Source organism: Balaenoptera physalus (genome assembly GCF_965194825.1).
Source record: "Balaenoptera physalus genome assembly, chromosome: 8".
In the NCBI taxonomy this organism is placed as follows: Eukaryota; Metazoa; Chordata; class Mammalia; order Artiodactyla; family Balaenopteridae; genus Balaenoptera; species Balaenoptera physalus.
In genome coordinates this window covers 61,005,797-61,019,550 of record NC_138887.1, presented here as the reverse complement: position 1 = coordinate 61,019,550, position 13,754 = coordinate 61,005,797, and the positions used below count along the sequence as shown (strand labels likewise).

The 13,754-nt window shown below is 36.0% G+C and overlaps 1 pseudogene across 1 annotated transcript; it reads left to right on the top strand.

Annotated features, from left to right (window-relative positions):
* The first annotated feature begins 707 nt into the window (after positions 1 to 707).
* Positions 708 to 13,385, top strand: LOC309666479 (large ribosomal subunit protein uL6 pseudogene; annotated as a pseudogene). The gene is made up of 3 exons: positions 708 to 722; positions 3,490 to 3,543; positions 4,725 to 13,385. The product of its transcript is annotated as a large ribosomal subunit protein uL6 pseudogene (transcript).
* The last annotated feature ends 369 nt before the right edge of the window (positions 13,386 to 13,754 follow it).

The window sequence follows — 13,754 nt, the reverse complement described above, 5'->3', positions numbered from 1 at the left end:
TATATGTGCCACATCTTCTTTATCCATTCATCTGTCAAGCAGCCCTTCTTTATTCTGTCCAGGTTCTCTTTTCACACCCAGCCACTGACTGATTTATTGCTGCATTTGTTTTCAGAATAACCTTGTGAAACCAATTCTGTGGTTTGCTTTTATTAGTCTTTTCATTTCATGAATTATCTATTGTCTAGTTAGAATGGCAGTTGGGTGTGTAGGGCTTTTGGTTGTCATTGTTTTTAGAACTTGAAGTTCAGGGGACTGTCTACCTCTTAACAAGTATTTGTGAAGTCACTGTAAAAGAAGCATGCTGTAGTGGAGAGAAGACCATACTAGAAGTAAGAGAGCCCAAGCCCTGATGCCAGTACTGCTAAACATTGATTCATCTGTTTATTCATTCATTCATTCTGTGCTTTTCTCACACCTGAAATTGGGAGATCTTGGGTCTTACCAGTTAAGTTAGTTACTAAATTACTAGTTAAATTAGTTAGATATACTCAACAGCATGCTGATCTAATGGGAGTTGTCAACAATGAAAATAATGATTAGAGTTTAGAGGTGTAAGTACTATAATACACAGAATGCTTTAAAGTAGTCTCTGAAGTTCTTTGCTCCTAAGTAAAATATTGGACCTATCTTTCGTTTATGAACATAATAGGAGAAAAATATGAGATTAGTATGTAAATTAAAATAGTATACATATGACCGTGGACATGCAGTTCAGTTGGGTAATACTGAAAGCATGTTAAATAAACAGTCATTTTCATTTTGGAGACTATATTAGTCAAGGTTCTCCAGAGAAACAGAGCCAATAGTAAATATAGATATAGATGTAATAGAGATAAAAGGAGATTTATTATAGGAATTGGATCACATAGTTAAGGAGGCCAAGAGGTCCCAGGATGTGCTGTCTGCAAACAGGAGACCCAGGAAAGGCAGTGGTGGAATTCAGTCTGAGTCTGAAAGCCTTAGAATTGGGAGACCAATGGTGTAAGTACTGGTCTGAGTCAGAAAGTCTGAGAATCAGGAGGGCAAGAGAAGATGGATGTCTCAGATCAACCAGAGAGAGAGGAAGTTCACCCTTCCTCCACCTTTTTGTCCTGTATGGGCCTCCAATGGGATTGGCTGATGCCTTTCCACATTGGGGAGGGACATCTGCTTTGTTCAGTTCAATTCAAATGCTAATCTCTTCTAGAAACTCCCTCATTGAAACATCCAGAAATAATGTTTTACCAGCTATCAGTGCATCCCTTAGTTCAATCAAATTGACACAAAAAATTAAGCATCACAGACAGAGGGGAAAAAAGGGCATCAAAACGTTATGTAAAAAAATTTAGAGATAAACCTTGGTGTATTACATTTGAAGTTTTAAATAACTTCTACCATGTGATGCAGTAATTTCTCTTCGGTACATCTAGGCCAAGAACTCTCTCTTGCCCTCCCCACATTCATTTACGGTGCTTCATTCAACAAATATTTATTTACTGGTCCCAAATTATATACCAGAAACTGTTCTAGATTCTGGGGATAAAATAGAAAACCATTAAAACAAACTTATCCTCAAGTATATCCAATATTGTAATGGGACGTATTCTGAGGAGGGAACAAACAAATAAAAATTAAACTTTTTAGCATACCAGCTGGTAATGGTGGAAAAAGAATAAAGCAGGAAAAGAGAATGGGGCATGTTGAGAGGAGGGTGATAGTAATTTATTAGGGAGGAAAGGCTTCCTTGAAAATGTGACATTTGATCAGGGACCTAAGGATGTGGAAAGTGAGCTTTGCAGTTCCATGGGTTCTCAGACAGGACATAGAAAGGACAGATGCCCTCATGCATGTGGCAAGTTCAAGGACCAGCAGAAGGACCAATGTGGCTGGATCACAGGGAGCAAAATTGAGGAAACATATTGTTTAGAAGTTTGTATGCCATACTAAGAATTTTGGCTTTTCCTGTGAGTGAAGTGGGGAGCACAAGCAGTTTTGAGTAGATGTATCATGTGCTTTGATTTTCATTTCAAAGGGATCACTGTGGCCCTTGTGTTGAGAATAGATATTAGGAAAGAAAGATGAGTCAGAGAGACAAACTAGAATAGGTGTTGGAAAACTACAGCCCATAGATCACATCTGGCCAGCTTCCTGTTTTAGTAAATAGTTTTATTGGAACACAGCTACATTCATTAAATTGCATACTGTAGATGGCTGCTTTCACATTGTGGCAGAGGTAAGTAGCTGCAACAGGACCTTATGGCCTGCAGTAACTAAAACACTCACTATCTGATCCTTGTGGGTAAAAGTGCACACTCCTGAACCAGAAGGTTATTATGGTAATCTGAGTGAGTGATAGTGATAGCTTGTATTAGGATAGGAGTAATGGAAATAATGAAAAATGTTCAGACACTGCCTACATTTTGAAGGTAGAAAGGAAAGAGTGTGCTGACAGAGGAAAAGTATAAGAGGCAAAAAGAATAATCAAATCATGAATGACCTTTTTTTTTTTTTTTTGGCCTGAGAAATGGGAAAGACAGAGTATTGATATACTGATTGATTTTAGGAAGATTGATTTTATTGATTTTTAGAAAGATTGTGGGAAGGGCAGGTTTGGAGGTACGGATCGTGAGTTTAGTCTTTGAAATTCTTACATCCAACAGGTATATCTTACTAGAAAGTTGTACATCTAAGTGTAGAGTTCAGAGGGGTCTGAGCTGGTGATATAAATTTGAAAGTTTTCAGCATAAAAAATTCATGGATGAGATCACAGGGCAGTGACTGATGGTATAAAATCAAGAGGTTTTAAGAGTAGAACTGAGGCTCGAGCTTTTCCAGTGTTTGGAGGTCGTGAGATACTGTAAACCCAGCAAAACTGAATGAGAAGGAGCAGCTATAAAAATTGGGCGAGAAAGAAGAGCACATGAAAACCTGGGTGCTGAGTGAAGAGAGTATATTAAGGAGACCATCCTCAGCCTTATTAGTACTGCTGGTCTTTTAGATAAGATGAGGATGGAGCATTTATTATTGGCTTAAAATATGGAGGTAGTGATAACCTTGAGGGAAGTTTTGATGGCACATGGGGTGGAATGCTAATTGGACAGGATTCAAGAGAATGGAAAGAAAGGAACTGAAGACAGCTTATAAAGAAAACTTTTAGACGTTTTCCTCTAAAGGAGAGCGGATAAGGTAGAAAAAGGATGTGGTATTGAGAATTTTTTTTCTGATTTTTTTAAGATGGAATAAATAGCAGAATGCTTGTATGCTCTTGGAATAATTTAGTCGAGGGAAAGGTATAATGTCCAAGACAAAAATTCCTGGAGCAATGTGTTTGAGCAGGTGTACAAGTGGAAGAAATGTCCTTCAATGAAAACACAGGCTGTTCATTCAAAGTAACAGAAGGGAAGACAGAATGTATAGGCACAGATACAAATAGGTGACTTGATTGTAGCAGCTTGGAATGTTTTCTTCTGTTTGCTTCTTTTTCTCTTTTCTTTTCTTTTTTTTTAGCATAGGAAGCACGATCAACAAGCTGAGGGGAAAAATAGAGAAGAGGTATTGGAGGTATGAGAGGAGAGTGAAGGAGTAGAGGCTATCTAAACATCCTGTAAGAGCGGGTCAAGTGAATAGACTTGGCGGGGGTGTGTATAGCAGAGCTGCTGCAGAATACCAAGGGCTGAGATTCAAAACAAATAAAAAGTTGTGATAATAATGTAAAATGAAAAATATTCTAAACATCCAACAAAAGGATAATAGATAAATGATGGCTTAGAACTTTCAGTAAATGGACCATTGTGCAACTATTAAAATAATTTTGTAATATGCTTAGTAACATGGAAAAATCCCTTCAAACAATGTTTGAGGAAAGCTCTTTATGTTCTAGACTGTTATTATGAGAATTTGACAAATGGCATAGATAGTAAGACTCCAAAGACACATTGCTGGGAAGTGATGGCATGGATTACACTTCAGGTCTATCTGATTTTAACTGATTACCACACAGCTTAAATTTACATTTTATTTTAAGTACCTATCCCACATGGTTAATTGAAGTTTAACCTTTATTTTTTTTAACCTCCAAATTAAAAAAAAAACAACTATTACATAGATATGTATCTCCAATCTTCTACTTGAATAATTGTTTCTACAGAAATATATAACTTTTAATGTAACTAATATCATTTATTTCTAACATTCCAAGTCATCACTCTGAACTGCATTTTTGTGAAAACTATTTCTGTCATTCAACACATAGCCTTACCTTTGTCAACACTTTCATCAGCCAGCTCTTTGTCTTTTGTAGATTTAACTATTCTGACGAAGTCTTCATGTAAATCACCAACATCTTTAACATGCTAATTTATTCTTTGAAAATAGTATATAAAATGATAGAATTACAGGAGATTCTTTGAATGCAAGAAGCCTTGTACAACTAAATAGAATAAATTTTAGGCATAGGTGAATCAAGAAACAAAACCCAAATATAGTGTGGGTCACTCCTCTGTGATGATTTCTTTAGCAAAAATGGTTTTAAGTTTCAGATTTTATTCTCAAAAGACTTGCAGGTTTTCTACACACATGTTACTCATCATAACAAATGGCACTTACATGATCTTACCTAGTCCTATGACCATAAATAATATTTACCTCCATGCTGATGACTCCCAAATTTGTATCTTTTGTCCAGATCTCTTCTATAAGCTTCAGTCACATATATTCAGCTGTCTTCCTGATGTCTTCCCTAGGGTAATTCAAACATAATACATTCAAATCAGATCACTTACGATTTTTGCTACCTCTACTCTGAGAACGAAGATGATTCTCATCAGACTGTTGACATTCCAGAAAATGTTGACATCACTCTGAAAGGACGCACAGTTATTTTCAAGGACCCCAGAGGAACTCTGTGGAGGAACTTCAGTCACATCAATGTAGAATTCAGTCTCCTTGGAGTGAAGAGACCCCAGCATTGACAAATAGTAGGGAAATAGAAAGGAAGTGGTTACTGTTCACACTATCTATAGTCATGCATAGAACACGATCAAGTGTGTCACACTGGGCTCCTGTTACAAGGTGAGGTTTGTGCCACTTGCCCATCAACCTCATTATGTAGAATGGGTCTCTTGTTGAAATTAGAAATTTCTTGGTTGAAAACTACATCTGCAGGGTTTGCATGAGACAAGGCGTTCTTTGTTCACTATCTTGAGTCCAGAATGATGAGTTAATTCTTGAAGGAAACGGCACTAAACATGTATCAAATTTAGCTATTTTGACTCAGCAAGCCAGAACAGTTATAAATGAGAATATCAGAAAATTTGGAGATGGTGTCTATGTTTCTGAAAAAGGAAAAGTTCAGCAGGCTGATGAATAAAGTCTAAGAGTTGTCTAGCTATGGAAACAATAAGATGCCTGATGACTCCTAAGACCTTCTTGTGATAGTTTAAAGATGCAATAAAAGCCTCTATTGAAAAAACAACAACAAAAAACCCAGATCATCTGATTACCCTCTCTATCCACAAGCTGTCGTCTGTTTTTACAATGGAACCATCACTTGCTCAAGCCAAGAATCATCCTTAATTTGTCTATCTCTATAAACTGTATTTGCTCAATTTCAAGTTTGTTAGTTCTACCTCTGAAATACATGTCTGTTCAATCCACTCTTCTTTGCCTCCCCTGCCCCTCTCTAGTCCAAGCCCCAATCTTCTCTAGCCTGTATTACTATTAGTATTCTAATTAGTCTGAGGACTTTCTCATTTCTTCCTTCTAAGTTCTCCACAAAACAAATATTTTTGAAAAACCATTCAGATCACATCACTTCCCTACTTAAAACCTCTTAATGGTTTTCTGTTGTGCTCAAATAAAATTGAAACTCCTTATCCTGATCTATAAGATACTGCATGCTTTAACTCTTGTCTGGATTTTTACCCATTGTGCTCCCCCTAGCTTTTTCTTCAGTTGCATTGTTCTTTGTCTTCTTTGAAGACATGGAGCCTTTCTAGCCTTAGATCCTCATATCCACTCTCACCTCTATCTGGACCACTTTCCCATGGCTCTTCTTATTCTTTAGGTCTCAGATGAAATGCCACACCCACCCTGAGAGGTGTTTCTTGACCATCCTATCTGGAATAGATTTCCCCCTTTGATCTTCTCTTTTTTCTGTCAAAACATCTGCTTACTTCTCCTACAGAACCTACTATAACCTTTGAGTATTTTGCTTATCCATATATTTCATTGCTTATTTTGTGTCTCGCCAATTTATAGTTTGTCGCTGAAACCCCAGTGTCTGTCACATATCAGATTCTTAATAAATAATTTTTGAATAAATGAGTGAATATGCTATTTTCACTCCTTGCAGAAGCTATAGTTCACTTTCATAGTTTGAGTCCATTAGTTACCACGTGTGTAGTCAATTGATATTTAGATTACAGGTGATAATTGCCTTCTTAACACTTCCCTATTTTCTACTATGAGCATGAAAAGATCTGTTTTAAGCAATTTCTAGAGCCCTTTGGTATATCACACTTCTAAATCTTTGTCTTCTTTTGCCCCAGATAATTCCAGTGGATATTTATAAGAAACCCATTTAGCTGGATACCCCCAGCTGTTTCTCATTTTCACTCAGGTTCTTACCTCTGGGTAAATGTTTCCCTATTTTAACCACCTCTGAATAATTTTAATATCACATAAATCAAAATACAAATTTACAAAGCAAAAGAGGTTTCTTTATCCTCCTTCCACCATTTGCACAGGCTGTCTACATAAATTTGCTGAAGGTAGTAAAGATAAGACAAAAAATAAGTTGGAATCAGGGGGAAAAGGGTTTAATCCAAAAAACTCATCTCAGGTGGCTGAAATCACAGCATGAGTCAGTGCATTTATTAAGATGCTGCCTAGCCAGCTGAGATAGGTCATATTTTTATATCATCAACCATGCCTTCGGCAAATAAACATGACCATAGGCTACTCAATTTTAATTTTAGAGATGCCGTTTTCAAACTTTCAGTGATCTTTACCACAGATTCCAGAATCCCACAGAAAGGCATAATCAGAAATCGTATCATGTCATATCTCCAACTTCTGAAATAGAAGTCATTAAAATTGTCTTTGGAGATTTAGTGAATTTATGCATAAAACCTCTACTTGGTTATCCTTTTGTGTCATAGAGAGCACTAGCAGTGTTTCCTTTCAGATTCTCCCCTAGAGTCTGGTGGGCCAAGTGGACAGGGTCAGAGTCCGCTGATGCTGGTCAGTATACTGGCCCGTATTACCCCATGGAACACTTCCCCAGAGTTAGAAACATGGTTAATTTTCTATCTCATTTAACCTTCTTTTATCCATCAACAGGCCCTAAAGGACCTATAGAACTTGTAGTTGTCACAAATCTATATCAGCTATATCTATATCTTAGCCACAGGAAAGGGAACAACAAATTGTAAGGTCAGGTATGTATTATAAAAATGAAAGTAGCTATTCCCATTGCCAGAGGGGAGCTGGCTCTACAAAGACAGAAAGTAGAGGATAAAACAATCCTTTTACTCCTCCCCTCCTCTCTTGTTCAGTCCACAACATCATAATTCCAGCAATAGAAACAACCAGATACATTTTCAGGAGTTCTGAACAAGGGTGTTTGTTTCTCACTTTCTTACCTACATATTAGAAAAAAATTCAAGTTTCCCTTAGAGGGAATGCCAGTGTAACATGTGGCCACCCAGGTGGTATGTTAGGCAGTAACATGACCAGTTGGAAAAGGGCAAAAGCATACTTGCAATTTTCTGCAGGACTTTCTAGTTTTCCTTTAAGCCTAGAGAAGGAGGAAGCAGATATCTGGGATGTGATCTGGCTTAGCACCCCACAACGAAGTCTATCCAGTTGGGTAAAATAGTCCCAGAAAATGGGGAGGAAAGGGAGCAGTTATGCCACAATGCTGTGAGACTGAAGAGAGGGTGCCCAGGTGGGTATCTGAAGACCACTGAATGTATCACATGGCAAAATAGTAGTCTCCCTAGTCAGACTAGGTAAGAGCGCTATTAGCCTGACAAATCAGGAAACAAGTCATAGGTTTTATTTGCTATAGATGTCAGCAGCTGATGGCAGCTGGGCGTTAGGGCAAGAGATACTACACTGGAACCCAGGGTATTTCACAAGAACCTACATACAAGGAAACTGAAGTCAGAGTAGTGGATATTATCATGTCAGCAGAGTATGTAGTATGAGAAAATTGAATCATAAGACAGAACTCTGAATTTTGAATCAAGGGCACCAAAAGAAAAGAGTAATCTGAATAAGGAGTGTTCAAATGTGTTGACTGCTACCAACTAATGATTAAAAATCTCCATTGAACTTGAAATTTGAAAGTCATTAGTGACCATAATAGAAACAGATTGTGTGAAGAGGAGAAGACTCAAAGACAGAGTGGAGGAGCTGGTAAGTGAGAGAGTAAAGTGTGGATGAGGAAATAGAGGCAGCAGCTGTAGTCCTTTCAATAAATTTGACAATGAATAGGAGAGAAATCAGGTAATCTTAGAGAAGAAAGTGTGGAGTAAGACAATGTTGTTTTTTGTTTGTTAAATCATTTGTTTTAAGGAAGAATACTGAGCATATTTCATTGTCTAGGGAAGGAAGCAGAACACAGGGAGAGGAGGTAGCCCTTAAACATCTCATTGAATCCTTACAATTTACTGAGGTAGGATATGTTTCCCCCATATTGGGAATAGAGGCTGATTGATTTAAAATCCTCATTCTACCACTTATAAGCTATGTGACTTTTGGTCAGTTGTTTAGCCACTTGAGCCTCAGTATCCTTATTCATGAAATTTGATTGAGAATGATGATCCTTGGGGGATAAAGTCTTCTTCATAGGGTTGTTATAAGTTAACGTCTATAAAATGTTTAGAATCCCATGGTGAGCAATATGTAAGTGTTTGTAAAATAAAATAAATCTCTGATTTTAAAGCACATATTCTTTCCGCTCCACCAGCCCAAACTACATATCAGTTTGCTGACTCCCCTCTTGGAAGTGATAATATATTTTCCCAGGGCAAAATAAGCAGTTATACTTCTTGTAATGCTATAATTCAAATAAATAGAATTTTGTGGACTATCAAAGAAAGTAATGACCATGCATCATAGTAGAACCTGGAATATATTTTCTTATAGAAGCAAAAACAAGTATCAAATATTTCTTGTGATATAGGTTGGAGATGGCTTGTTGATTAAAAACAGGAAATGGAAGAAAGATAACACCTTCCAGTGAGTTATCAGTGAAATGGGTTCTCCATTCCTATTTACCTGGTTCAGTTTAATTGCTTAATAACTGGAAATACACCTACAAACCACAGTAGAAGAGCATCTGAATATTCGAGTGAGAGGGCAGGGAAAATTGCCCTTCTGCCATGAAACTTTACACTGTAATCGTCACTGAATTGTAGGGACAGGAGGTGATTTCTGAGTAACTGAAATAATTTGAACTTGTATTAGACTCTTGTTTTTGCTTGTTATCTTTGTTTGTTTGGACTGCTGACAACATATATTTTCCATAAAACCCAAAGATTCCACCTCCTCGGCCAAGTCTGTAAGTATTTTTTGCTATTCATGTTTTCCTTACCAGCTGAGTTCTTATATGCGGAAATACTTGGAAAATTAAAAAACATAAAACATAATATTTATTTTTATTGTACTGTTATTTTCTCTTTAAGAACTCTACTAGTCCAAGAGGTACTAATTTTACTATGAATTAATCTGAAAGTAGGAAACACCTTGGGATATTACCTAATCTTGGAAAATGACATGGTTTTCTGGCATCTGAAATATCTGTTCAGACTGCAGGTACTATAAGGGTCAAGAGAGAGAGAAGAGAAGCTGGTTAAGAAAGTAAGTAGAACTTTGAGTGAACTCAATGTTTTTATATTCTGGAAAATCTCTTAAATGCCTGACACATATTCAGTAACTCCTAGTAATAATTCCTGAATGTCTGATTGGATAGTACAGAGATGAGCAAACACACATCATTTTTCCACTGACATCCTGAATAGAATAATTTCATTAAAAATCCATAATATTTAAACTTTATACATCATTACCCAAGAGTAAGAACACATTAATGACTTTAATGAATTAGTTTTGTTCATGAATTATTACCTGAAATATATATATTTCAAATTTCTGCATGTATGTGTTTAAACAAGATATAGTAAGTTCTTAACAGTTTAGTGTGTGAGTGTACTTGGTGTGAGTTAGGACAATCTTCTGTTTATGCTTCCAGTTTACTCTTCACCTTGTTCCATTCTCAAAAGTCTAACCTGTGGGGGGCTCATCAAAGCATTTCCTTACCCTCTGGTTTCTCCTTGGGTTTGGTCAACAGGCTGTACCAACAGGAGATCAAAGGGAGAGAGGAGACTGATATAGGGGTATTAATTCCCCTGGATGTCTCTCTGCCAGTTTGTGACCAGTGTCCCTTTTGGCTGTTACTTCCATTGAGAAGCCTTCTCCGTATAGCTCTCCTCTTTAGGTTCCAGTACTAGCTTGCTCCCATTGCTTCCTCCCATTAGACCTAGAGGGTACTACTTTTTCCCTGTTATAACTAGCCTCAGTGTATTACACTATTTATTAATGACCTTGGTCTACCCTTGGAAATAATCTCTTTATTAAAATCTCCTCAAATAACATTTGAATGATCCACCTGTTTCCTGACGGATCTGTTACACTATAGGAAATGGATTTCCCAGAGTACTTAGTTGTGGTGTAATAATCTTCGGTGCCAACATCATCTCGTCTGCTTTGTTGCAGTAGCTTCCTATTGTTCTTCCTGCTGCTTCTGCTCTTGTTCCACTGAAGTCTATCTCCTACACAGCAACCAGAGTGATCTTGTTAATGTAAGAAAGATCAGATCATTTCTTTGCTCAAAGCTCTTTGAGGGCTTTAAATCTAAAAGTCTAAGACATCTCCATGGCCTCAGGACCCTAATAATCTTCCCCAATCCATGGCTTGCTTACCTCCCTTCTCTGATCTCCTCTGCTAGTAACCTGCTCCCATATACCACTGCTCGAGACCTTTCATTGTTTCTTGAGCACACCAGCCACGCTTCCTATTAAGGATCAGCACATTTGGTATTCCTGCTGCCGTTAATGTTCTTCCTCATGGGTTCTGCACTCACCAATCAAAGTTTAGCTTCTAAATTGAGGCCTTTCTGTACACCCTGTTCAAATGAAACTCCATCTTGCCTTAGGCTTGCTTACACAGTATTTTTCTTTTTTTTTTCTCCAAAGTGCTTATCATGAACTAGCATACTTACTTTATGCCATGTCTTCATTAAAAAAAAAAAAAATTACTTGCATAAAAACTGGTTTATTTCTGTTTACCCCTATACTCTGAATGCCTCAAACACGGCCTGGCACTTAGTAGAAACACACTATATATTGACTTAATGAATGAGTAGGTACATATTACTCACTGAAGGTCAGTCACATTTTATTCAGGTCACAGTGACTTTAGTTGCAATGTTAGTACTGATTTAATTAATTAAATCAATCATGTAAGAAATTATTAAAACAGTTCTATGCTAAAAATTTCATTGCTCTCTGAGACTGACATCTGTTTAATGTACACAAATAAATAAATTACACATCTTAATTTACTCTTAAATCAATAGAATAATGTAAGTAAAGTGAATCACTAGGCCTAAATTTTTGAACTAGCTGTGCTAGCAACTTATATTGCAAAACCTAAGGCAAAGTCACTTTAATTTCTGTGCACTCCAGTTTCCTTAGCTATAAAATTAGGCAAAAGATTAGATGATTCTTAGGGTCCATTATTCCCCTGAAATTCTAAGAGGTGGTGGTTATATAATATACCTTTTGAGAATATGTTTATATATTTTAAAATGTCAACTGAAATTATAGTGTAATCAATGCTAAGGATCACTAATAAGTGACAACTACAGGAAGCACATATAACATTATCATTTGTCTTTCATCTTCTTTACTAACAATATATCACTATGTCTTTTTCTGGAGAATAACAATGGATTAAAATAATCAGGGGACTACTGACCACAGATAATCCATTGATTGGGACCGAAGTATAATTTTTTTTAATTGAAGTATAGTTGATTTACAATGTTGTTTTAGTTTCAAGTGTACAAAACTGATTCAGTTTTATATATATATGTATATATTCTTTTCCAGACTCTTTTCCCTTATAAATTATTACAAGGTATTGAGTATAGTTCCCTGTGCTATATAGTAGGTCCTTATTGTTTATCTATTTTATATATATTATTGTGTATGTTTTCATCCCAAACTCCTTATTTATTCCTCCCCCCACTTTCCCCTTTGGTAACCATAAATTTGTTTTCTATGTCTGTTCGTCTATTTCTGTTTTATGAATAAGTTTATTTGTATCATTTTTTTTAGATTCCACATATAAGCGATATTATACGATATTCATCTTCCTCTGTCTGGCTTACTTAATATGATAATCTCTAGGTCCATCCATGTTGCTGTGAATGGCATTATTTCATCCTTTTATGGCTGAGTAATATTCCACTGCATTCTATACCACATCTTCTTTATTGGTTCATCTGTCAATGGACATTTAGGTTGCTTCCATGTCTTGGCTATTGTAAATAGTGCAGCAGTGAACACTGGGGTGCATTTATCTTTTCAAATTATAGTTTTCTCTGGATATATGCCCAGGAGTGGGATTGCTGGATCATATGGTAACTCTAGTATTATTTTAAGGACCCTCCATACTGTTCTCCATAGTGGCTGCACTAATTTGGGACCAAAGTATAATTTTGAGTTTACTGTTGTCACCAATATATTGAGAATATATCGAAATATATATGAAATATGTTATGACAGATGAGATGTGTCAGAATTTCAGATTATACTACAGTATTTTCATCTTTGATATTCCTAGAAATGTATCCATCTCACAGATTTCCAAATCCAAGAAAAGATTTTAAATGGTCTCAAATGAGTACTTCAAATTGAAATGAACCTTTTATGTATGACATATTTTTAACCTTTAGGATTCAAACTGGACTCCTGAAAAATTTATGTAAAATTTGTAGAAGTTTCCAGATGATTCTCCTTATCTCTTTATATATCTGAAAATACAAAGTCACAAATTTTTAAATTTTTCTCAGTGTCTGCATTGTGCCTGCATAGCAAAAATCAGATGCTATTTTTCACTTTTGAATTTTCACCACCAGAAATGTCATTAATTTTAAATGATAAAATCCTGTTATACCTTGCATTGAGACGATCGTTTATGCTCTCAGACAAAATGTGCCGTATAACCATAAGGTGGTATTATTGTTATTTGGAAATGAAATAGAATTTCTTATCCTTTCATAATAGGATGACAGACAAAAAAACTTGTATACTGTAATTTTTTTCTCTGCAAATTTTGAGTGCAATTTTGAGAATGAATATTTCGTATATATATATATTTAAATTTTCTTTGAAATTACTGGAAAGTAAAAAAAATAAATATACATAATTATTTATAAGCTTCTCTCAGGTAGATAGAAATCATGCTTTTCTTACATTTATTTATCTGCCTCAATTGCTTTCAATAAAATTGGAACTAAAATCATTAGTTATTAATATACCTGGCCCCATAAATGTGTTTTATCCCCCTATAAAATAATCTTCTCATCCTGTGTCAATTCATCTTTATTATGATACTGAAACAAATTCTCAACTGAGTAAAGAATTCAGTGTCTGCTTGTCAGACATTTAGATAGTGGAAAATTCTCTTGTTCAGAAAAC